This window comes from Anolis carolinensis, chromosome 4 (genome assembly GCF_035594765.1).
Source record: "Anolis carolinensis isolate JA03-04 chromosome 4, rAnoCar3.1.pri, whole genome shotgun sequence".
Taxonomy (NCBI): domain Eukaryota; kingdom Metazoa; phylum Chordata; class Lepidosauria; order Squamata; family Dactyloidae; genus Anolis; species Anolis carolinensis.
The window spans coordinates 37,001,870-37,026,327 of record NC_085844.1 but is presented as its reverse complement, the minus strand read 5'-3'; the positions used below and the strand labels follow the sequence as shown (position 1 = coordinate 37,026,327).

Below are 24,458 nucleotides of genomic sequence, written 5' to 3'. Positions count from 1 at the left end.
TCCTTCACCTGTAAGAACAGCTAATTGACAGTTTTTAAATTAAGTTCTGTAAATTCTCTTGGTCCTCACTAGAGACAAAGACCATAAAGTGGAGAACAGCATAAAATAAGGATTGACAATAGTTTATGATCCATGAATACTGGTTTTGGATTTCTATGGTGAATGGTCTAGGCCAGCTTTTCTCAACATTGCGATGGGCATCTTCTCCAGGAAATGTTGCCATTGTGGATAGGAATGATAGAAATCATGGTCCAGTTTCTAGAGTGTGCCAGTTGGTGAAGAATAAACTCAGCTGTTATCTGTATGAGATTGGGGGGGGGGGGGGTCATCTCTGTGATAATAAATACTATTTTGTCTATCTTTATTCCAGGACATTTGCAGAAGTAGACTCAGCTGTTCACTAGAGAAAGTAGAAATCTTTTGGCATTCCAGTGAGACAAACCAAACCAAAACCCTTATCTTACTTTTCAGCCCATTCTTTAAATTATTATTGAATTCTTTCCTGAAACCACCTTATTAAACCTGTGTGACACCAGTGACTTTTGTATTTGGGGTTTTATTTTCCAACACATCCCTCCATTTTAATGAGGTTTGTCACAATGAACCAGTAACACAAAATGTATATTCTCGTTCAAATCATTTATAACAGTACGCAGTGGAGCGACAAAGCACCAGACAATACGGGGACTGTCTAGCCATTCATTGTATTGTCAGCATGCTAACAATAAACACATTGTAAGGAAAACAAGAGAGAAAAGAAATAAGAACTCTGACATCGATTTTAAAGGAAATGCCAGAGGAACATGATATGGTTTCTGCATGGTCCTGCTAGACACATGGAAAGTTGAGCAAAGTATAAAGTTGGCCTGAAAGCAATCAAGGATGCAAGATGGAAGGAAACCAAAGCCCTGATGGATCATAACAGGCAGTATCAGAAGCATTCTTCAAAAGTAGGAATTTTGGAAATCTGAGATAACTAAAAGATCTTTGGTTTATGTTTTGCTCTCAGGGGTCTCATCCCAGTGACAGAATACTTCATCATATAAGACAGAGGCCAATAAGCATCAGGTGAGTGCTTTTTTAAAAAATATATGAGGAAAGCAAGTATAACCTAACTGGCATTGGTTCCATATTCTAAGATTTATTATGTGAAGCACACTAGGAACATTTCAAGAAGCAAAATGCTACTAATGGGAAATACCTGGCTGCCTCTAGACATGGAATTCATTCCTTAAGAAGGCTAGAATGGCCACAACTTGCTGTCCTTACATCCACAACAAAGACTTAGGCTGGATCTACATTGCCATATAATGCAGTTTTAGAATGCAGATTAATTGCATTGAATTTGATTATATGAGTCTACACTGTCTTATTGTGATTTCAACATTTACAAAAACCACAGGTTCAGGGCCTGGCATGTCTAGCTTCCCAGAAGGCCAAATGAGACACAGATGGGTTGAAGGCAAAATCAGAGGTTTATTTTCACTGGCCAGAGAGGATGCAGCAGAGAAAGCACTTCAAACAACTTGCATATCTAGATCTGCAAACACATGGGTTTATTTATACTATATTTGACAGAAAGGCAGAGCAATACAGAGCAACTGGAAATTGCCACACTAGTCTCCCATTGGTCCTGGAGAGTCCTGGCTAGAATCCGTAGGCCCATTGGAGGAGGCGCGAGTCTGCTTCTGAGCCAACCTATTCAATGCAAAAACATATGGTGTAAAGGTTATAATAAAAATGACAATAACATGAAGTGGAATTAAACATTTCATCAATAGCCCAACTGCTATTTCAGCAATTGCCAACCTAATCCCAATACACAAACACAGAGTTCAAAGGTATATCAAAGATCATCCAGTCCAGCATTTACCAGTGCAGGATCTTTGCTAGGGGGCCATCCAGTTTCATCTTAAAAGTAACTCACAACACATATATGTTCCACAGCAGTTGAACATTTTTTTAAAAAATTCCCACTGTTTACTCAAAACTGCAATCATTTTGTGTGATTTTTAGCTAATGATTTTAGTCTACCTTCTAGAACAAAATAAAACTAATTTTCAATCATCAATATCTATTTCTATAGAGATTGATTTGGGATTAAAACCCATACTTAGGTTTCACTAGATAAGGAATTTCTGGATCTGATAGAAGCCCTGATATGGTGGAACGTCAGATGACATACTATTATAACATATACAATGGCAGAATTCCTCAGATAAAGCAGCTCGTACTCTGTTATTGAGTTATTATGGAACAATCCCAATATGCATAATCATAACCCACTTTTTGGAAATTCAAATATTGTAATTCTATTCTAGCCAAGTAATAACCTATATGCTTCCCAAGCCTACTTTTGCATCCAACTAAAGGAAAATAAGTGAACACATCTCAGCTGCTCCCCTCATTCTATTTGGACATGCGGAGTTTCCCAAAATGTGTGCTGGACACATAGCAAGAATAGGGCTGAAAAGGACTCTACAGCACAATTCTACTAAGTCTTTATTCTTTTCTTATGGATGCTGTTCATGGTCTTTCTACCTTCATGGGCATAGGATCATGAAGGAATCCAACAGAACTGATATATTTTTCAAGATACAATTTGCTGTCTTTTTTTGTGTTACATGCCAAAGTGCTGGAATCACTTATGTAAAAACAATTTTGGAGGGACAATATGTAGAAATAGAAGATGTGGATGGATGAGAGGTCCATGCACCTACTTTTTATGCATGGAATATAACTTCTGAATGGGAAATTTATGCTTCTCACTCAGTGGAGGTAAAATCAATGAAAGCAATTTATATGAAAAGGTTGACAGCACTTTATAGATGATATATGGCAATATGAAATAGTAGTGAAAATCTTAAGTAATATATATCCTCTGGAGAAAATATATGTATAACTCAGCACTATGGAGAATATAATTAATCAACAAAAGTATTATTATTATTATTATTATTATTATTATTATTATTATTATTATTATTATTATTATTATTATCTTGCCCTCTCTCCCCATGGGGAGGTCTGTCAAGAGGTAAAATTCCTTAAAATTATCTTTTTCTTCTATCATATATTACAGGCACCTGGAAAATTTTGGAATTAGTATAGAGAGCTGACTATATGGGTGGTGGAATCCATGGATAAGCACCAAGAAGGCCATTGCAAACAAAATGATTTATTTTCTTTGCTTTTTGTCTGATCTTTCCCTATCCTGCTGAATTTAATGATAAAATGTACTATTTTCAAGTAGGCTCATTGTGGGTATTCTTTCTATTTAGATAGTCAATGTTAAAGAAATCAATTTCCAATTCAATAAAATAAGCTGTATACAAAAATGTTTGCATATGTTTACATGTATTTTCTGTGAAGAGAGTCCATAGCTTTCCAAAAAAGAAAAAAAATATGGTTTATTGTCCTGTAGCTTGTCACTTTAGAACCTGAGCTTCCATAATTTATGGATAGCTAACTAATTAACAAATGAGCATATTTTAGGGAGGTTTTTTGACCCATGGGCCATATTTGTCCTATCATTTATAATTTCATCCACCTTCGGACATTTCATGGATTAGAACAGGAGAGCAATTTCAACAGCTCCAAAGGTCAATTTCAAACCCACATACTGAAAGACACACATTCTTAAGACAACATACACTACCACCACTTCCAAATTTCCTCAACAAACCCTTGAAAACCAGCTTATCGCTTGCTTTAAGCAGTTTATAGTGGTGTGGCTCCAAGTACAGCTGCAAGTCATTTAAAGCAAAGCCAGGCAACTTCATGAGGTGTTTTGCTAAGACTATCCCCCCACCGCCTCCATCCCAATTTATGCACTTCTAAAATGGCAGGAGAGGACAGTGGATCCTTGGTATCTGCTGGGTTTTGTTTCCAAGATCATCCATGCATACCAAAATCTGTGAATACTCAAGTCTTATAATATACAATCGTGCGGTAAAATTGTTTCCCTTAGAGAAAATGGCAAAATCAAGGTTTGCCTTTGGGGAAATTAAATCAGGTTTACTGGGATTTCTAGTTTTCCACAGTCTTTTCAATCTGCTTTTGGTTGGTACCATCACAATGGTTATAGAAAATAACAACTGAAGCATTACAAGCACACAGACAGAAAAACATTATGTTTATCTAGTATTAAAATAATTTTAACAGCCCATTTCACTTTTTGGTTGAAGGGTCAGGGCTTGCTGTTAGTTTCCCTTCTTCGTCTCCTTTTCTATATATGCCTCTGCCACTGTCAGGGATCAGTGCCACCTGTGGCTGATGTGGCAGCCTATGTGTCATTCTCCTTTCTAGCGACCTAGTTATTTTGTGAAATGTGACCAAAAGCATGAGGCTGCTCTGAAATTTGAAAAGCATAGTCTGGTATTGGTTTCTGTGTATGCTCACCTTTCTTTTAGCACTCACCCCTCCACCCCTTCCTGCTTCCTATTTTGATTGAACAACCTATCTAGGCACAGCTGCAGCATCTTACAAAGAAAATCCATAAATCCTTTTTTGGCAGGAACTTCATTTTGTATGTTGACACAGTCATAATATGAAACTCTAAAAATAGCTGCTAAAATAGCAGGTTTGCTGGCTCATCACTCCTCACATCTAAGATGGTTGCTCACAATAGCAGAAGGTGGGAAATTGCTTTGTGCCAAGTCTGATTATTTATCCATCTTCTAAACTATAGCTATTCTAGCAAAATTGCTGTTTTGACTACAATTTCCAAAAACCCTAGCTGGTATGGCTTTCTGTCCATGCTTGTTGGAGAGTCTGGGATTTGGAATTTGAAAAGTAAATTGTCCAGACTCTGCCCATTTTAATTGGCAATGATGCTCCTTGCAAATCAGCTGAATGCATCATGGATCTTCATGCAGGTTAGTTATCCAATGGTTCAATGTCTGATCAGGGATGTGATCTCTCTTTCCTACTACACTATTATAATGCTACTAGCTGTGCCCGGCCACGTGTTGCTGTGGCAAAGTGGTGGTGGTATTGGTTAAAAATTGTTGTGTAATTGTTATTTGACGTTATTTGTATTTTTTAATTAATTTTATTGTAAGTTGTCTTTTTATTTATTATATTTTATTATTTTCTTGTATTATTTTTAGTTATTTTCTGTTATTATAGTATTTTATTGTATTAATTTTTTAGTGTTTTTTATTATTTTTAGTGTTTTTTATTATTTTTTATTGGGTTGCTAGGAGACCAAGTTGGAGGAGCTTAGCCTTCTAACTGGCCGCAATTGGATAAAAGCAATTATTCCTCTCTCTCTAATTAGGACTTTATTTTTCTTCTTTTTGTTGTATCAACCTAGAGCCGTGGATGATGGTTTGTATCATCAAATTTAGAGGTTGGGGGGCTGTAGTTTTGTTGTTTTGTGGGTCGCCATGATGCCATCACTCTTTTATATATATAGATGATGTTGCTTTAGCTGTCACAATAACATCCTATGGGGCCCTAATCATAGGATTCAGAATCATAGATAGATAGTTGTATACTAATATGAAAAAACAATGAAATAGCTGAAATTTGTTTGTGACTGAAATTAATAGTATTGTAAATTTAGGTACAGTAGAGTCTCACTAATCCAAGCCTCGCTTATCCAAGCCTCTGGATAATCCAAGCCATTTTTGTAGTCAATGTTTCCAATAAATCATGATATTTTGGTGCTAAATTCATAAATACAGTAATTACAACATAACATTACTGCGTATTGAACTACTTTTTCTGTCAAATTTGTTGTATAACATGAAGTTTTGGTGCTTAATTTGTAAAATCATAACCTAATTTGATGTTTAATAAGCTTCTCCTTGGTCAGTCCTTATAATCCAAGATATTCGCTTATCCAAGCTTCTGCTGGCCCGTTTAGCTTGGATTAGTGAGACTCTACTGTATATAATTTACTTCCAAGCGTAACTGGGAGAGTATTAAGCACGGCTAGATTTTTCATAGATCCAAATATGATTTATCTGACAACAAAGCTTATGGTTTACTTATGGTTTTATTTTCAGTTTACTTATGGTTTGGCAATTTTTATTCACTAATATTTTAGCCAAGGATATTTATTAAAAATATCTTATTAAGTACATATATGCAAACACGGGCATTCCAAAATCCAAAATAATAATAATAATTTGAAACCCAAAACACTTCTTATTCCAAGAATTGGGGATAAAGGATAGTTAATCTTTATGGCACTAATAGAAAGACTCTGTTCTTAGTATTCTGTGCAGTGGTGCTACAATGAGATAAATCCATGTGAAGAGATTTTTGTTTAGAAGTGCCATCTAAATTTCCATAGAAACATACAGGGGACAATATTCTTGAATGTGATTGTGCTTAATCTCTTCATTGACAAAAGATGTTGGCACTCAAAACCATTTGGAAATCCGTTTTCCAAGGCTGAATTCACATGAAGGCCATATCCCAGCTCAAGTGGGCAGTATCCTGCCCTGGGTTGACTCCAGGAGTGTGGTGAAGGAAAGTAAGTTGTGTGCTGCTTTATGGGGTAAATGGAAGGAGCAGGACAGGGAGAGGGGATAAGGAGACAGCCATGACAGATGACAGTGGAAGGAGGAGGATAAGGGCAATGGGAAGGAGCTGGATTGGCTGCTCCTACAGCAGTGTCCTCAGTGGATCTGACCTTAAGCATGACTATATACAGGGTGTTTGAAAAAGAACTCCCTAGTTTTAAGTATAAATACATTAAAACTAGGGAGTTCTTTTTCAAACACCCTGAATAAGCCTGTATTAAGCCCAGACCCAGCAAAGCCAATGCTGCAAGGACAGTGGAAAGGGGCTGGGGTGGCTGCTCTTATGGCAGTGGCTCTCATCTCCTTGCCTCCCCATCCTCTTCCCTCCATCCATCCAAGACACACCACTCACCCTCCATCCTCCTGCTCTCCCATCCCATCCCGTTCTCACCCTCCTACCTGAATAAGTGAGGAAATCTGCACATAGGCTGGCCCAGCCATCCAACCAATTTGATTTCCTCCCAGCAACCAAAGATTTAACCACTAAGCCTGAACACAGATGGACCCAATGTTGTCATGTTAAAAATGGGATAAGGCAGCAACACTGGATTATAATCCATCATTTGTGGATTGTTCACAGTTTTCCTACTTTCACAGGCAACCTGCACTACTAATCTTTGTAAATGTGGAAAGATGGTTGTATTTAATAAAATAATAAATATTTAATGAAATGTAACACACAGTTGAGCAGAGAATCTTGGACATTCAGATATTTGAATATGCAGTTATCCACATATATACACTGAATGTGAATGGGTTTGGAAACATGACCTGATCCAAGATATCTTTACAGGGAGCCAAAACTGAATTCCCACTGAGTTTAATAATATAAACACATATCTTTGTGAACAGAGAACCTCAGACCTTCGGGTATTTGAATATGCAATTATCTGCATGCATAATCTGTATAAAAAACCTACAAAACATTATGAGGTCATACTTGCTGGGGAGGATGCCAGCAACTGTCCGGACCTACAACCATTCTCGCCTTCAATTCCACAATCCTAATTTGGGCCCAGGACATACAATGCCAAAAAAAAAAAAACCCAACAGTTTTTTTCCTAGAAGCTTCAGAGTACTAAGTTTGGATATTATTATTTTTTTTAAATGTATTAAGCCCTCAAGCATCTAAAAGAAGGGGGTTCACTTTGAAACTGGAGGGACATGGGACTGGGACAGAAATAAGGGTGAATTATTTTGAATTATTCAGTCTATGTGTCAGGCATGCAGAAGAGATTATGTTTTATCTTTGGGGAGAGAAAGTAACACTGTGCATGAGTCATCAATAAACAGAGCCTGTTTATTGTCAATAAATTCATTTTTCCCTGGCATTGGAAACAGTGCCTTTGTTACAGTGTAAGCCTTTCTTCCACAGCCTGCAGTCTCCAGATATGTTGGAATGCAATCCTCATGACCCCCAGACAGCAAATCATTGACGGTGTTGGTAGGGATAAATGGAGGTTTTAGTCCAACACATCTTCTGATTTCCAAGCTGCCGAAGTCTGCTTTGTAATAATCTTGAGAATTTGCACAATATTCCCATCATCTGCATAATACTTATAGGAAACATTTGAATCTGACTGGTTTGCATTTAAAAAGGTCAACACTGAAGCTATTAAGTTCTACTGGATTTCATCTTGCATCTATGTGCACAAGCTGTGCTGATCAGTAGGCCATCTTTTTACCGCTTCATCTGGAATTCCAACTGCATAGTTCCCTGAAAAAACCAAACGTAGTCTTGATAATGTATTCTTCCCTCACTCACAGACCAGACTACTGCTGTGCCCTTGAAGACAGTCTAGAAGTTTCAACCAGTCCAGAATAAGCAAACCTGAACTGTCTCTTGGGACAAATGGTTCACAGAGGAAGGAACCTATTAGAAAACAAACAAACAAAATCTTCAAGATGATAAAGTCTAGCTCAAATGAGAAGAAAGCAAAGCACATCCTTTTGGCAAAACAGTAACCGTCATAAGGGATGAAAGAAAGAAATTGAAACTATTAATCCAATAATATTAATCTCCAAATGCATTTTCCAACACTCAAACCACTACATCATGCTGACTCATAAGTAATTATACAGTAGAGTCTCACTTATCCAACATAAACGGGCCGGGAGAATGTTGGATAAGTGAATATGTTGGATAATGAGGAGAGATTAAGGAGAAGCCTATTAAACATCAAATGAGGTTATGATTTTACAAATTAAACACCAAAACATCATGTTACACAACAAATTTGACAGAAAAAGTAGTTCAATATGCAGTAATTCTACATAGTAATTACTGTATTTACGAATTTAGCACCAAAATATCATGATGTATTGAAAACATTGACTACAAAAATGTGTTGGATAATCCAGAACGTTGGATAAGCGAGTGTTGGATAAGTGAGACTCTACTATACTATCAAAATTAAAACCAATTAAAACCTCAACCACTAAAAAGAAAAAAATGTCCTCGATGGCATGTTGACACAAAACTTGCTTGCAGAAAGATTGTTTAAAGGGCATCTCAGTAAAGTAAATTCCAGCACCTGAGGGCAACCACAGAGAAGGCGCTCTTGCATGACCCCTCCAGAGATAACTGCAACAATGGTGGGACAGACAGATGGACTTTCCCAGAAGACCTCAAAACATGGACAGGTTTGTATCCTTTAAATAACCCAAAATTGAGTCACATAAGAGTTTACTAGTCCTATCCAGCACTTTGAATTATGCCTGGAAATGCATAATTTCCAGGTAGCCAGTGAAGCTGTTGCAACAAAGGAGTGTCATGTTTCCTGTAGTTTTCCATAGTTAACAATATGTCTGCAACTCTTCACTCACTGAAATTTCCAAACATTCCTCAAAGGCAGTTGCACATAGAATGTGTTACAGTAATGGATAAAAAGTGTGTGTACCTGTGGCCAGATTCAACATCTCTAGGAATAGTTGCAGCTGGTACAGAAATTTTAATTTTTGCCAAAGCACTTCTGGCTACTGTCAAAACCTGAGCTTCTAGAAGTCCAGGAGTGCACTTAGACTTCAGGTTTGTGTCTTCAACAGATGTGTGTAAACCTATCCAGAATAGGCTGAACCCATATTATTTGACTGAACAGGAGCACCTCTGCCTTATCTGGATGAGAATTCAAGTTCATTTGCCCTCATCCAATCTATTACTGATGACAGGCACCATATTAGGAATGAAATAGCTTCTCTGCATTGTGAAAAGGAGAAATAAAATTGTCATCTGCATACTGTTCACACCAGACCGCAAAACTCCAAGTGACCTCTCCAAGCAGTTTCATATACAGTAGAGTCTCACTTATCCAACATAAAAGGGCTGACAGAACGTTGGATAAGTTTCTACTACAGAAAAAGTAGTTCAATATGCAGGAATGCTACATAGTAATTACTGTATTTACGAATTTAGCACCAAAATATCACAATGTATTGAAAACACTGACTATAAAAATGCGTTTGATAATCCAGAACGTTGGATAAGCGAGTGTTGGATAAGTGAGACTCTACTGTATATGTTAAATAGTATTTGGGGGGGGGGGGGCAGATCCAAACCCCAAGGGACCTCAGATCAGCAATCAAGGGGTCAAACCATAAGGCCTCACTAGCACCTTCTGGATTTGCCCCCTCATGGGAAGAATAAATCTACAGTAAGGCAGCACTTCCAAATCCCATCCCTGAAAGATACCCTTGAAATAGATCTGCTGAAAGCTGCTAAACCGTCCAGCAGAGCCAACAGGGATACTCTCCAACTGTCTAGTTTCTGGCATAGGTTATCAATCAAGACAACCCAAACCATCTCTGACCCATACCCAGGACTGAAACAAGATCGAAATAGAGCTAGATAATCCACCTAATCTAGAAATAACTGTAGATGGGAAGTCATTACACAGTACAGTATTTTGCACAGTAATGGGAAATTTAAGACTGGCTAATAATTATAACATAGTAGGAACCAGAGACAGTTAAAATAATAGCATTATTGTAAATAATGGTATTATTGACAACTCTGTCTTGCATTAGAGGAGCATCAACAACTCCCTGTGCCCTCTCCGCCAGGAAGGGCAAATATCTAACACACATGTGGTGGCTCTCACCCCTTCAAAAATCCTGTTCACATCCTTAGGTTGCAAAAATTGAAAAGGATCCATTGTCACTGGGCAAGCAGGGGCCAGAGTTACCTCCACTGGATTTGTGTCATTTATAATTTCCAAGCAATTTTATCTGTAAAGTGCCAGGCAAGTTGTTCACAGTGAGCTTGCCTATAATAGATCCCTGGTCACTTGAAAGATCTCCACTGGTTGACTTTTAGGTAGGTGAAATAATGGCAAATAATTTTAAAGTCTCTCCCCCCTGTGTTGCTTCACAGTAGGTCTGCAAAATGTTCTAGCCTGAAGAGTCAGCCTGATATAATGGTTTGACTGTTGGACTTCAATTTTGGAGATCCGGGTTCAAATTCCTGCTCAGCCATGGAAACCTTGGGCATGTCATTCTTTCAGCCTTCAAGGCAAACTTATATCTTGCCACATTAAAACGACTTGAAGGCACCTTCATAATGTTCAGGTGGAATCTCCTTTCTTGTAGTTTGAAGACATTGTTCCACGTCCTAGTCTCCAGGGTGGCAGAAAACGCACATGCTCCCTCCTCCCTATGACTTCCCCTCACATATTTATACATGGCTATCATGCCTCCTCTCTGCCTTTTCTTCTGCAAGCTAAACATGCCCAGCTCTTTAAGCCGCTCCTCATAGGGCTTGTTCTTCAGACCCTTGACCATTTCAGTCCCTTCTCTGGACACCTTGCAGGTTGTCAACATCTCCCATCAATTGCAAAGCCTGGAAGTGGACACAGTGTGATCCCAGGTGTGGTTTGACCAAGGCAGAATAGAGGTATAGCATGACTTCCTTGGACTTAAGACACTAGACTCCTATTGATGCAGACCAAAATCCCATTGGCGTTTTTAGCCCCTGCATCACATTGTTGGCTCATGTTTAAGCTTCCCATGCTGATCTCAAATAGTTTCCTATGTCAGGGCTGTAGCCAAGGCAGGGGGGGCTAGGTGTTCAAACCCCCTCTCCCAAATTTTTAACTGGTTTACTCATGAATTTTAACTGGTTAACCAAATCCCCATGAGTGTCCATTGAAGTTTATCTGTCCTGAGTGTCGACTGAAGTTTATCAAAGGAGCCAAAAAATTATTTTGCGTTATGGAACTATTGTACTCTTAATGATTTGCTAAAAAATAAAAGTTTTACTCCCCCCACCCCCCACTCTCGAAATTTTTTTCTGGCTATGGTCCTGCCTATGTGTAAGCTGCCTTGAGTCCCCTCTGGGGTTGAGAAAGGCGCAAATAAATAAATAAAATAAATAATATTGAAGCCTGGTCTAGAAATGCAGTAGAATGCAGTAGAGCAGTTCCTAAGCGCTGTATGCTAGCTCCCCAAATACACATGCTCTTATCTGCTAAACCCTCTGGGAATGGAAACCAGCAGGATGTGAAGCCCCCACGTTGCGCCTCCTTCCAGAGAGAGTGCGTGGTGGCCTTCGCCTCTCCCCTTTCCCTTTTTCCAGCCCCTGCTCCCGGGTGGGAGAAAAGGAGGAGCGAGTGCTCTTTGCGCGTCACAATTTGATCGCCTCTCTCGGCCAATCGGCAGCTTCCCCTTTAAAAATCGAAGTGGGAGCCGAAGGGTGCCCCCTCCCTCCCTCCCTCCCTCCCTCCCCAAATCCACATTCCCTCAGGTCGGGCTCAGCCAGGGGGGCCGAAGGCACGCCAAGGAAAGTGGGGGAGAGAAAGAGAGACCCTCGGAACACAACACCCCCCAGAGTCTCCAAAGGCAGGGGCGGCGCAAAAGGAGGTGGGGAATCTCACCCTTTTTCTTTCGGGGGGCATTCCCAGTATGGTTCCTTCTTTCTTTTCCAGAGAGGGAAGGATTGAAGGTGAAACCTGACAGGGGGAAACCTAGGCACGGCGGGAAAAGCACACCCCCCCCCCCCCGTCTTGGAATCCAGCCTTGGCGCGTAAAAGCATTAAAGACCTGTTTCATTGCCCTCTCGCGCCTCCTTTCCCTCCCCTCCCCGCGTGGGAGCCAAATGCAGTGATCCGCGGGTGGGAGGAGGGAGGGAAGGACTGGGGAGGAGGAGGAGGAGGAGCGGGATGACTTCACGGCAGCGCCGTGGCTTTGGACTCAGCGGCTGCAGCTGGATGCTGGGGAAGGGGTCCCTGGGTGTCGGTTAGGGGAAGGGCCAGCAGAGCAATCTCCGGCCCGCGCCTCTCGCCCCCCCATTCTTTTAAGTCCGTTTTCCCCCTTCGTTTGGGGAAGTGAAGCCGGGCCGTTGCGCAACGCTGCGACCCTCCCCTCGAGGAAGGTGAGTGGGTTTGCTAGACGCGCTTCTCCAGGCCGTGGAAGCCCAGAGAGGGAGGCAGGGTACGCTGCCATGTAATGCAGTTAAACTGGCCATGTTTCAAGATGGATTATATGGCAGCGGAGATGGGAGCCAGGGAAGGCTGGATGGGGAAGCGCGGGCCCTCAACACGTGTCAAGCCCGCGGGGGCGCGAGCACGTCGGAATGATTCCCTCGCGGGCGGGTAGAGAGGGAGAGGAGGGAGGGAGGGAGGGAAGGCTGCGGTTGGCCGCTTCCCTTCTGGGTGGGAAGCCAAGCTGGGAGAGGGCGGGAGGGAGACGGGGGTGCCCAGCTGTCGCTCTTTTCCGTGCCCCCCCCCCCACCCCGCTCCCCGTTGGCTCTGGTCAGGGACAGCAGGAGGTTGTCTTGCTCTCCGAGGAGCAACGCACCACTGCTCTGCGGATGGGAGAAAGCGTCGCCTCCCCTCCCCGACGGTGGTCTGGCCCTCCTCCTCCTCTTCTGGGGGACAGCGCTTGTTTGCTCTGCTTCCTAAAAATAGCCCAGAGTCTGCGGAGAGGGAGGCAGGGAAGGAGCGAAGAGGTGGGCTGCAGCCCGGGTCTCCTTGCTTGCCTTGAGGGGAGGGGGAGCTGCTGCTCTGGCCTCAAGGCACACTCACCGTGGCTGTTTTTCCTCCCCTTTGCCAGCCCCAAAAGCCCCGAGCGGGTTCCACCGTGCTTCTCTGCGATGACATCCAAGACAGAAGCCAGCTGCAGCCGAAGGGGCTAAAGGGTGGTGGCGGCACGTAAAAGATGGGACCCGGGACTGCACCACTTCAGTTCACTTGAAGGTAGGCCAACCAGCCGACTTGGGGTCATGCTTGAGCCATGGACTCTGGAGATCAGCATGGGAAGCTTAAACATGAGCCAACAATGTGATGCAGGGGCTAAAAACGCCAATGGGATTTTGGTCTGCATCAATAGGAGTCTAGTGTCTTAAGTCCAAGGAAGTCATGCTATACCTCTATTCTGCCTTGGTCAAACCACACCTGGGATCACACTGTGTCCACTTCCAGGCTTTGCAATTGATAGGAGATGTTGACAACCTGCAAGGTGTCCAGAGAAGGGACTGAAATGGTCAAGGATCTGAAGAACAAGCCCTATGAGGAGTGGCTTAAAGAGCTGGGCATGTTTAGCTTGCAGAAGAAAAGGCAGAGAGGAGGCATGATAGCCATATATAAATATGTGAGGGGAAGTCATAGGGAGGAGGGAGTATGTGCGTTTTCTGCCACCCTGGAGACTAGGACGTGGAACAATGTCTTCAAACTACAAGAAAGGAGATTCCACCTGAACATTATGAAGGACTTCCTAACTGTGAGAACTGTTCAGCAGTGGAACTCTCTGCCCCAGAGTGTGGTGGAGGCTTTTTAAGCAGAGGTTGGATGGCTATCTGTCGGGCCGCTTTGAATGTGGTTTTCCTGTTTCTTGGCAGGGGGTTGGACTGGGTGGCCCACGGGGTCTCTTCCAACTCTATGATACTAAACCATTGGGTGACCTTGGTCAAGTCGCACAGTCTTAGCCTCAGAAAACCCAGTGGGAGGTTCCCCTGCATGAGGGACAATAGTCACCAAAGAATGGGCTAAATGTTATATCAGGTTCCTCAAAACCCTGTGAAATGTTTGCCTTAGATTCAACAGTAATCAAAATGTGAGCTAAACCCTATGACAGGTGCAATTCATACAGTCATAGAGTTGGAAGAACCCACAAGGGCCATCCAGTCCAACTCGCTGTCATTCATGTCAAGGGGGCATGGGAGGGTCTTGCTTTGCCCCTTGACTACCACAGCACTTCCCTCACTTCTCCATTCTTTTCACTACACCCCCTCCAAAAGGATTGCATATATGCACTTGCCTCCTACATACTATGTACTTGATAGCTGGAAAATGTCATAGCATTTCACATGTGAAAGTTCATGGTGGGCATGCATATGGATGCTAGAACCTGTTTTGGGAATGCACTCCAGAATGTGGATCTGAGACTTGTGGCGCAGTTGGGTAGTTTTAGACTCTGGATTTAATGAGGATGTTTGTTGTTGCTTTTTGGGGTGGGTGTGGGCAGTCTTTGGGTGGTAATATCTATTTCTTGAAAATGTGATAACATTGTGCTCAGAGAAGCTGCCCCAAAGTCTCTCCTACAGAAGACAAATATCAACTAGGATACAGCATGTGGGTGAGGAGTCCAAACAAACAAAGGAGTGAATATGATAATAAATAATAATATGAAAAACATACAAACCAGCCAGTCTCAAGGCACTTAATTATGACTGATAACCAACCATATAATAAACACATTAATAAACATAATAATAGAACAGAGAACAAGAATACCAAACACTACCTAGCTTCTACAAATGTTTCTGTGTGGAACGTAGACTAAATACAACCCAAAGATGAAGAAATTTATCTTAATTTCATACGATATAGATAGTTGCATAGTAAATAATAGTTTAATCCTCGGTGTGGAAGTCTATGATGAACCATGTTTAGGTTTAAACTGTTGTTTACAATTCAGGTACCTTTGGTATAATTTACAAAATTATAATAAATTTCATTGTCTATAGGTTTTGGTGTTTTGTGTTCTTTGAGTTAAGTTGTCCTCATATAGACATTTATAGATCTTAATTATAGTGATATATATTATTATGTTTTGCATTATTATGAAGTGTGTTATTTTTTGTATTAGTCAATAGTATATAATATATGGCATCTTCAAATACTCTGGTGATGCCAGCCACTGATGCAGGTGAAACATCAGGAGAAAATGTTGCTAAAATACGGCCATACAGCCCAGAAACCACACAACACCCCAGTATATCATATGGTTAGTTATCAGTCGTATGTAGATGTCTTGAGACCTTAATTACCCTGTGTTCTGTATATTTTTCATATTATTTATTATTCTATTCCCTTTTTTGGTTTTCAATTTCTCCCTTTCCTGTTGTTTCCTCGCTAGGGTTTTCCTTGTTTTGAGATCCTCCTATGTTAAGATTGCTATCCAAGACAGCAGTTGGTCCAATTGGGATTAATTTACATTGTATCTAAAGCATGTCATGCTGTTGTGTTTGTAATCACCCTTATGCTTTTAAATTTGGGGTAGTGTAAAGGCTAAATTTCCTTGACTTTTTCTTCTTGGTGTATGTTTTTGGACTTTTGATTCTAATTAGTGTTCTGCCAATTTTCTGTTGGATGTATTGAGTGTTTGGCTTAAAAACTACAAACTGGTGCTTGTCGAGTAAACTGTCACTTCCCTCCAGTAATTGAAAATCCTTCCAGCCTGAAACATGAATTTGTGCCAGAATGTGAAATATGTTATGCCAATAATCTGCTGAATACTGAGCAAACTTCCATTATGTTTGTCAAAAATGAATCACGAAAGATAAACAGTAGGCATTTGCCCTATTTAGCCAATGTGGGAGAGGAAGTAGTGCATACTGGAGACCATTACTAATTCTGCCACATGTTTTACTAATTTTGATGATCGCATGTGTTTTAAAATTCTTGTTCATGTCTTTCTTGACCCTCACCTGATCAAGAGCAAACATGTACCAGATGAGCCATTTTTCCAGTTTTGATTAAAATGGAGAATCATGTCCTGAAGAGTAACTCAATCCTCCATTCTATTCTTGATGCTACAAATGTCCACTTTATGGAACTCTAGGTCTAGTTGGCCTGTTTCAAGATCTAATGAATTCCTTGTGTTTCTTAGTATTCATCTCCCATTTTCTGAGCAACTGGAACTGTATTTTAAAATAGAAAAGCCTGAATGGGGAAAATATACATTTGGCAGGTGAAATTTTTGGTGAAATGTCTTTTTGACTACAGTTTTTGAATATATGTTGAATGCCCTCTTTATTAGAATGATTTAAGAAAACACACAGTTATTTTCATAATCTAAATGTTGTTGACATAGGAGTACTCCACAGGGGAGAAGCATTTGGAAAGGATATGAGGGAAGAATGCACAATGTGTTCTGAAGATGGTGAAATTAGGATAATTGAGCCGCAAATCATGAGAGTTTTACTGAATCATCAAAATGGCCATTTTAAAAACCAGGCAGCATTTTCGTTTGCCAATTTTCTGACAGGGTTCTTGTGTTATAAATGCTGCAGGGAATATAGGAATATAGTGTCCGTTCTGTAACATGTAGTTATGCCAAGGACCAGGTACAGTGACTGGAGAGAGTAGTGTATATGTGTACATATTTGGCCACATCCACACATCAGGACACTTTGAAACAGTTACATTTAAACAATTGCACACAATGCATTGTGCACCAATTCTATTTTATAGACAGAAAAACATAAGGTAGAAGGGAGAGCAGGGAAGCATAACGAAGTTACTAGTGGAAGATGTGTTTGTGAACTTTTTCTTTTATCATGTCAGATAAAAATTGGATGTACTTGTCCTTTCAACTAAGCACCAGGGAATTTGTTTTGACAAGCAGAAGTGCGTGGTCTCTGCTGCTTCTGCACACAATTTATCTCCCAATTTCAAGCCTAATTTGCGTGTGCAAAGGTAGAAGTCCATCATTCTTTTCTGTATGTATTTTTTCTTGTACTGAGCTGAAATGCTACCTCCATTATTAACAAGTAGCTATTTTCTGTCAAAACATCCTTTTTGCAGGTTTTACTTACAATGCATGTGTGTGACATATTCCACACATACAAAGTACCCAAAATTATCATTACAATTTCAATTTTATATACAATTGATCTTGTAAAGATATTTTTCAGATAGCCTTTGCATAAGTGGAAACTCAATTGTATGGAAGCCTACATTCAGGCAATTGTTAGCAAAAGCCTTTTCTTATTCTAATCGCAATGCTTAGACCTGGATGTCTGTTGTCAGTACTGGGTTCAGTACTGTTTTCCCATTCATCGTGTAATGCCTTTTTCATGCATGTAATACATAAAGAAGAACTTTGTGTCCACTCCTTTCTAACAAGAGTTTTCAAAATGTCTAATGTGCAGTTTTCTTGTAATTAATTTATCCGTGTACTATGTGTGTATTCAATTCAGCTTAAAGAAAATATGTAAACACCAGAACCTGTGACCCTTCAGATGTTGCAGATCTAGTTCCATCTGTCTTTGCCAGAATGGTCAGTGGTTAGATACCATGGAAACAGCAGTTTATTACTTTTCTCCTGCAGGAAAGGTTACATTTTCAGTGCCTTTTTAGAGGAAGAAATATACAAATAGTCCATTAAAAATATTGCAGTGTCTTGGTCTCAGCACATTTAAAACAACAATGGCAACAAAAGACTTAATGTGATTCTCCAGATGTTGAACTGCAGCTAATGCCATTCTAATCCATTCTAGTCAATGGCGAGTAATTGTGGGAATCAAGGAATTCATAGCTATATGTTGCACATCTATGCCCTAATTTATCAGAAAATATCCTGAAAGTTGAGCACTCTGTCAGGCAGGGATACCCAAATGTCTTATTATCGTATAGAAACATGATTTAAAATAAAGTGAAAAATAGGCTAAACCAAGATAATAAAGTGTTAAAAGAGCTTGAACATTTGAATCAGATATATATATGCATGCTACTTATATATAATAGAGGCTGTGGTGGCACAGCAGGATCAGGTCCTGGATGGCAGCAGTTTTACCATTCATGGATCTGGCATTCAGCAGCAAGAGTTCACCCCAGTTTAAGGCTCTTCCCATGACTTTGTAGCACCTCAACTTCCTTCTTGTTTACAAGTTCCACTCAGTGCACTTTGCCCAGCTCATTTTATGTTTTTATTGCTGTGTTTTTCATGTGTTTTATAATGATTGTGATTTAAGCCCGGGGGGCCTGTCATGTTGGCTATCCAAACTATTTGTAATCAGGAGGCACTTTGGGGGTCACAAGAATTATCTCGCAGCTCCCAGCATGGTGGAGTACAAGAGGTGATGATGGCAGATAATCAGAAAGTCTACTAACATCTATTCTCCAGTCAGAGATGAAATGAGAAGTTCACATGTCTTGTGCTTTTATTTATTCTCTTATGCAAGAATAGCCAGTTTTGTTTACATGAATGTCAGGTGATGGTTTATAAAGCCAGGTGCATGAGAGTGAAGCATTGCTTGAAAGTACACCTTATGCTGTCAAGTACAGTAATACTTGTGCCAAAGTAGAAAATAGAATGGAACTGGCAGTGGGAGGCCAACGGAGAATGTATTTCTTTTGTTCCTTTTAAAAAAGTGCTTCATTGCATCTGGTCAGTCATTGTATGTATGTTTGGCTGCTGTCTGTAAACGTCTTGTGAGAATTATATTGTTCTGTCAACTGCAGGAATTTAATACTTCAGCTGATGGTTGCAGATGGCCATAGAAGATGTTCTGCTTACCTTCCACCTAGGTCAACATTATGATCAGATTTTATTTCTCACTTCCCTAGATTCTAGAATAAGCTTAATAAAAGAAAAGCGGCATAGGATTTGGACAGACAAAACTGCATTGTCAAGTGTTCTATTAAAATAAATGCAGGTTTCTTCAGAGAGAGACTTCTGTGGAGAGGTGGACTGTGTAGCTCCTGTCCTCCTCAAAAGTTATTGTTAGCTTTTACCACCCACTCTACCCCCATTTTCTAGCTTTTCCACTTCTTCCTACAAGAGAAGTAAGTTGGTGCATTCAATCTATCAGTCAATCACTTTCTTTGTATCCTGTCTTCCCCCAGACCTGGGACACAAAATGGTTTCCATATAAAAAGAAGTAAAAGCTGATGTAGCTTTCCAGTGTCACAATAGCTTAACTCATATATTACTTATGTGAATAAGATAATCATAGTGAAAGAGGCAGTGTGCACATATGTTTTGCTTACACTGTGACATTAGAGCACAATTCAAAATGCTGGTCACACTCTATAAAGCTCAGGTCCCGGCTACTTGGCAGATTATATCTCCCAGCATGAACCTGTCCAAGATCTGAGATTATCAGGAGAGGCCTTTCTTTCAGTTATACCACCATAGCAAACATGATTGGTGGGAACATGAGAGAGGACCTTCTTGATGGCTGTCCCTCGACTGAAACTCTCTGCCATGGGAAGCCAGAATGGCCCCCTGCTTGCTATCCTTCGGACAACAGATGAAAACATTTTTATTCAGGTAGCCTTTTAAGGAAAAACTTTCTGAATAGCAAGCCAGGGGGTGTTGTAAAGAATTTGATATTTTAACAGTTTTATTGGTTTTAAGTGTTTTAAGGCAGTTTAACTGTCTGTTTTGTTTAATCCATTTGAATATTTGTTTGTACTTTTTTAAAAGGTGAGGTGCTTTGCATCTCATTCAAACTAGACGTGATATATAAATAAATATAGTAATTATAATTATAGTAAATGTTTTAAACCCAGCATTAGTGGAACAAATATCTGAAATGGGAAACCTCCCATAATGTTAGGAATGTTGCAGCTGTTCCGATATTGTTGGATTGCAACTATGAGCCTTCCACGCTATTATCCATACTGGTTAAGGCTGCTGGGGTTTGCAGTTCCACAGAATGTGAAGGCCTTAATGAGTACTCCCTCACAGAAACTCACCAACCCAGTACTCCCCCTACTTGAAGAAGCTGGAACAAATCATGGTAAATAAGGAGTAGTTTTTATGGCAAGCTAATTGTTAGTGGAGTTAGTACCAGAAGGTCAAGACTTTTATATGGTCACTATCTGTGCTCGGCCACAAGTTGCTGTGGCTTATGGGAATCATTTGTTGACCAGGTGGAATAGCATTAAATAGCCTTGCAGCCTCAAAGCCTGGCTGTTTTCTTATACGAATCCTTGTTTGGTGAGCTGGAATACAATGGAATAGGCTTGCTGCTTGGAAGGCTGGATACTTGCGTTCTAGGGAAATGGGTTTTTGGCCAATTTGAATTGCACTGAATAGCCTCGCTGCTTCAAGGCCTGGTCTCTTTCTGTATAGGGGCATTTTTCCTTGGGCGGGTTGAATGGGACGGTTGAACAGTACTGAATAGCCTTGCTGCTTGCAAGCCTGGCTGCTTTCTACCTCGTAGAATCCTTGGTTGGCCAGGTTGAATAGCAATGAATAGTCTCAATGCAGCAACTATGAATGCTGCAATTAGTCACCTTGATTAGCATTTAATGGCCTTGCAGCTTCAAAGACTGACTGCTTCCTGCTTGGGGGAATCCTTTGTTGGGAGTTGTTAGCTGGCCCTGGTTGTTTCCTTTCTGGAATTCCCCTGTCTTCTGAGTGTTGCTCTTTATTTACTGTCCTAATTTTAGAGATTATATTGTTCTGTATTATTATACCACGGTAATTTTAGATATTATATTAATCTTATATTATCTGCTTAGAACTGGATTATATGAGGCCCGTTCTACACAACTGTATAAAATCCACACTGAACTGGATTATATGGCAGTGTGGACTCAAGATAATCCAGTTCAAAGCAGATACTCTGGATTATCCTGCCTTGGCATTCTGGGTTATATAGGTGTGTGGTAGGGCCCTGAGTCTACACTGCCATATAATCCAGTTCAAATCAGATAATCTGTATTTTATAGGCAGTGTGGAAGAGGCCTAACTGAGCCCTGGCTGTCCCTGGCTGGGGGTTGCTAAGAGACGAAGTGGGTGGAGCCTACCCTTCTAACTGACAGCAAGGGGAAAAAGTTCTTCCTTTTCCTTTAATTCGGACTTTATTTTTCTAGGGGTTTTTTTTTTTGAGAGACATATGTCTTTTGTGGCCAAATTTGGTGTGATTTGGTTCAATGGTTTTGTTGTTTACTCCATAATAAAATGCATATTACATTTTATAAATGTAGATCGGATAGTTTTCCTTATTAAAAGTCAGCTTCTTGAACAAAATGGCCAAGATTCATAAGAGCAACCTGAATCAGAGACCATAGGGGCCAACCGGTGCGACCCCCTACTATGCCTTCCCCTGGTATAATACCTTATTTATTGTGTGTTCCTTTATTTATACCAAAGGTAGGCAGCTATGGCAGTTCTAGTGGTCAATTTTCTTCTTGGCATTCTCTTTAAGCTACATGGACTAACAAATAGGGGGATGGAAGGAAGTTGCTTTAAAAATTGTATATAGGTTAAGCAGTGCAGGTGAATAGTTACTTTTGAAGTCTTCCAGAGAAGGCACTTTATCTTTACTGTTCAGAAAAGCAGCATTTAAGTTAGCCTAGGAAAGCGGAAGTGGGGGGGGGGAGCAGAGGGCCACAAGAACAACCTATAGCTTGATTTGCAATTTGCAGACTTCTTTGAATCTTTGGCTGCAAGGAGGCAAAAGAAAGAAAGTGCAATTCAAAAAGATGCATCAGACAAAGCAAAAGAGAAACGTCTTCTTCCTCCACCCCATGTTTTGTGCATCATTTGCTTTGCATTTCAGCCTTTCAGCCTCTATGTCTGCATTTTGTGAAAGAAAGAAAAGCTTGACAATAAACTTTTTATGGCCAAACTTTTTATGACCAAGCATTATGTTTAGTTTGACACCTAAGAAAAGTGAATAGGGCACACTTTAAATACAGGAGGGAAGAACACGTTTAGAAATATTGCTGCTTAGTTCTGTTTTCTAGTAATACTTCTGTAACAGGGCATTCCTTGGTGGGTAGATTGTCTCCTTAAAGCAGATGTTGACGTGGGAGGCAATTACAGAGGATATGGAGCTACTTTGCACATTAAGGAGGAGAAAATAGGGAGGTGTCTGTGGGAGGACAAAGACACAAATTCATTTTACCAGGAAAGAAACTAAGAAGCATTAATTTGGTACAGAAGATAGCAGCATTAGCCCTCCTCTGACATTGCATGCATGTCTGTTTTCATGTTGAAATCAGTCTGGACTCAGAGCTAAGGGGAAATTTTCTCCTTATTCTTTTCTGCCTTGGCTTCGTTTACTGAGATGTGAATGTGTCCAGCTAGAAAGGGCAGCAGATTAAGAACTTGTAATGTACTCATTGTTTGACCATAAACTATGAATCATGAGTGGCCTTTAGATGGTTTGGCCTGAAACCTGGGATGTCAAAGTACATTAATCTGCTGCTGTGGGATCTAGGAAGAGTATCTTGCTTTCTTGCTCACTAGTAGATCAGGTGTCCTTAACTGGAGAGTTCGTTGTTTGATATCTCTTAGAAGATAGCCTTATATTTCTTCAGCCAGTGTTTGGCGTAGGAAAAAGAATCCTACAAAAGGAGAGTCATAGAATCATAGAATCATAGAATAGTAGAGTTGGAAGAGACCTCAAGGGCCATCTAGTCCAACCCCCCGCTAAGAAGCAGGAAATCGCATTCAAAGCACCCCCGACAGATGGCCATCCAGCCTCTGCTTAAAAGCCTCCAAAGAAGGAGCCTCCACCACGGCCCGGGGGAGAGAGTTCCACTGCCGAACAGCCCTCACAGTGAGGAAGTTCTTCCTGATGTTCAGGTGGAATCTCCTTTCCTGTAGTTTGAAGCCATTGTTCCGTGTCCTAGTCTGCAGGGCAGCAGAAAATAAGCTTGCTCCCTCCTCCCTATGACTTCCCCTCACATATTTGTACATGGCTATCATGTCTCCTCTCAGCCTTCTCTTCTGCAGGCTAAACATGCCCAGCTCTTTAAGCCTCTCCTCATAGGGCTTGTAGAGACCATAGAGAGACCAAGGGCTTTGAAGATGTCCATCAACAGTTATGCCTAGATAGTAAATGGAGCAGGCACCCAGATCATCTATCCACAGGTCTTTTTACTTTGGTGGATGCATTGATGTGGGACAGAAAACATCAGAACTGAAACATGTCAGGAAATAAACTATCCTATTTTTCATTAGGAAGTCCAATAGCCATAATAGATAAATGCCATTTGCAAAATATACTGTTGGACTAGCTTAGCATTTGGAGGTCTTTAAACAAAAATTGTATGGCCATCCCTTAGGTGTACTTTAGTGGTGTTTATCTAATGGGGGTTAGACTAGGTAGTATGTTTCAGTTCTGCGGTCATTGAAACAGATATAGTAAATGTCTTGTATTTCTGTTGGAGACCCTGCAGCTACATTGAGTAGGTAAAATAGAGAAAGTGTTTTGAAGTTATAGCTGCTGGGGGACTCCCTTTGATTGTGGGTACCTGGAGGGCTTCATAAACTTCTAAATGAGGCTTTCATAATATCTGTGCAAATTTTACCATTAATAATAATAATGATAATAATACAGGTAAACAATAATCTATATTGATAATGTATGATATATGATTGATACAACTCTAACTGTATTTAGCAGTAATTAACGGTATGACAACCATATATGCAACATCATTACAGATTCTATTATCACATTTCACAGCAGGTGCAAGGACTCCATCCAGCCCTTTGTCCTCTTTTCAGTATTGAGCAAGAAATACCCCTCTCACACTGTTATTCTCTAGGAAACTCTCTGATACTAGAATAAGCGTGTATATATATGCATCCTGACTAGCAGCTGTTGATAATCATTTTGTGTACTGATCTTTATAGATAACATAGGTTATTATTATAGCTCTTTTTGGCAGTGATTTACAAAAATCTCCTTTTTCTTCTGCTTATCATACAGCCTCACAGTTTCTACTCCTGATACATTAC

At 40.4% G+C, this 24,458-nt stretch overlaps 1 protein-coding gene and 1 long non-coding RNA gene across 3 annotated transcripts in view; one reads left to right on the top strand and one right to left on the bottom strand.

The window, feature by feature from the left end:
* Window positions 1-1,456: 1,456 nt before the first annotated feature.
* Window positions 1,457-12,619, bottom strand: LOC134298838 (uncharacterized). The gene is made up of 2 exons (XR_010005943.1): window positions 12,404-12,619; window positions 1,457-1,698 (listed from the first exon to the last, which is right to left on the bottom strand). It is a non-coding gene; the product is annotated as an uncharacterized LOC134298838 (long non-coding RNA).
* Window positions 12,232-24,458, top strand: part of pkia (cAMP-dependent protein kinase inhibitor alpha) — a 53,043-nt gene continuing 40,816 nt past the window's right edge. The window contains exons 1-2 of one of the 2 annotated variants that reach the window (XM_008108471.3): window positions 12,232-12,389; window positions 13,581-13,723. The gene's annotated coding sequence lies outside the window, so the exon portion shown is untranslated. Of the gene's footprint in view, window positions 12,390-12,760; window positions 12,901-13,580; window positions 13,724-24,458 lie in introns of those variants that run through there. The other variant, XM_008108472.3, reaches the window with a different exon arrangement.